Source organism: Petaurus breviceps, unplaced genomic scaffold (assembly GCF_028583685.1).
Source record: "Petaurus breviceps papuanus isolate PSGF00001 unplaced genomic scaffold, PetGlider_PUasm1.0 37, whole genome shotgun sequence".
Taxonomy (NCBI): Eukaryota; Metazoa; Chordata; class Mammalia; order Diprotodontia; family Petauridae; genus Petaurus; species Petaurus breviceps.
The window spans coordinates 75548904-75551058 of NW_027186296.1; positions in this window are offsets into that span (position 1 = coordinate 75548904).

Below are 2155 nucleotides of genomic sequence, written 5' to 3' on the forward strand. Positions count from 1 at the left end.
CCTTTCTAAGCAACCTCCTCATCCTCATGTGTCTGGATCCCCTAGCTTAGATCTTTGATCTTTCAAAAGGACCCAAGAGCCCCTATGACCCAGCCCAGATGGTACCACTTACCTCAGGGGACCTGATCCTAAAACCTGACTCATTGAGCCACTTTTGGCTGCCAGGTCTCTGGTTACTGGCATGAAACATGGGTTTAGGCCTGCAAGACCCTCCTTCTATAGAGGGAGAAACTAAAGCAATAACATACTTGATATTCTCGATCTGCTTATATCACACTCCTACCCCTTTCCCTCAATCCACAGGGGAGAAACTAAGGCAATATTTTAACACTCACTATCCTTTGCCTACTCATCTCACACCCCCATCCTCTTCCCACAGGAGGGATAAGGTACCTCCTCAGTCCATATTCCTTTCCAAAAGGGGACTCCTCCCCAAAGTCCCCATCCTCTCCCTCTTCCCCTCTTCTCCTTTATCACTCTCCATCCTTCCTTCCCTCCTTCTTTATCCCCACCCCTCCCCCCTTGATCAAGCTCTAAGCTCCAAGAGTCAGAACCCAGTGACCCGACCAGGCAGTGATGATGCAGTCTACATGTTGGTCACTGTTGGCCGCTCCCCACGAGCAGCCCGACCCCCTTTCCATGGGTCACAGAGCCGGCAAAACTCTCTGACACAGAAACACCGGCAGGGCCTCCTCGTGTCTCTAACAATCCCCTAGCTCTGATGGGAACCGACAGCTCTGCTCATGACTCCCCTCCCCTTCAAGGCCCAGGCCAAAACATCTAGGAAAGGGCCAACAGGACAGGGGCCCTCCTAGATCCCCTTTTCTCACTTAGTCTCCATGCTCCATTTTTTTCATGGGAGATGCTAAAGCCTAGAGCTAATCCAACACAATCCCCTAGATATTTGCTGAGCCTCCTGACTCCTGCAAAGAAAGTGCCCAGTCCAGTGTTCTACCACAACACAGGGAGACAAAGAAACAGACATAGATAGCCTCAGAAAACTCAGACAGGTTCCACAGCTCTACAAGTAGAAGTTTGCTGAGTGAAGGAGGTATGATGTAATAGGAGGAACACACAGCCAGAACTGAGAAAGGAGATTAGTACAGGCTGGGAAAAAAGCTGGGGGAGCCAACTGGACTTGTTTTCCCCCTGAAAGAGACCAAAGGGAGAGATATAGGACAGAGGCAGCCATATTCCCCAAGAGTTGAGATTAGAAAACTGATGCATCACTGTTTCAGCTTTAAGCATCAGTAATTTGAAACTATTCTCCAAAAGCTATTAAACTTTGCATACTTTTGGGGGGAAAAGAGTACATAGCACCCTTTGCCTAAAAGGAGAACAGGAGAATAGGGCTGTGTGTGTGTATTTGTGTGTGTGCAGGAGTTGTGGGATTCTGGAAAAGGCTCATATTCACATACATATTAATAGTCACACATATACATGTACATACCTCAAATCTAAAAAGACACATAAATACATGTTCCTTAAATGCATATACATACTGATGCTAACTCATACAAAATACATTCAGAGATTCATACAAAAGTAGATTGTGACATACATATTCATCACACAGACATACTTGGGGATGAATAACATACTAATATGCTATCAAAGATGCACACATTCTCATCTAGAAAAATACCAGGGAGTAGGGTGATGTACTGACTGGAATGAACCTTGCACCTGTTCATTCTAAAGCCCCGAATTTGAATCCTGTCGCTGACACTGGAAATAATGACCACAGGCAAATTATTTAACCTCTCAGCCTCATTTGGAAGAGAAAAATAATTTCTATAGTACATGCCCCATGGGATTGTTGTGAAGATTAAAAAAGATAATGTATGTAATAAAACACTTTGCAGGGCATAAGACACCATAAATGTCAGTAAATGGCCTCTCAGCTGTTCCCAGATCTCTCCCTCTATTTCCTCCAAAATCCTAAATTGAGACTGCCACCACACCCAATCCTTTATTTCTAGACACCTTGCCCCATCTGGGCCAGGTGAGACAAGCCATACTTACCTCAATTCAGCTAAATAAAGGTTGGGGATTTAAAAGGGGGGGGGCTTTACTTTAAAGCAACTAAGAGGAAAGAAAATAAACACAAAAGCCCAGACACAATTTTCTTGAGCAAAAAGTTCATGTCCAAAGG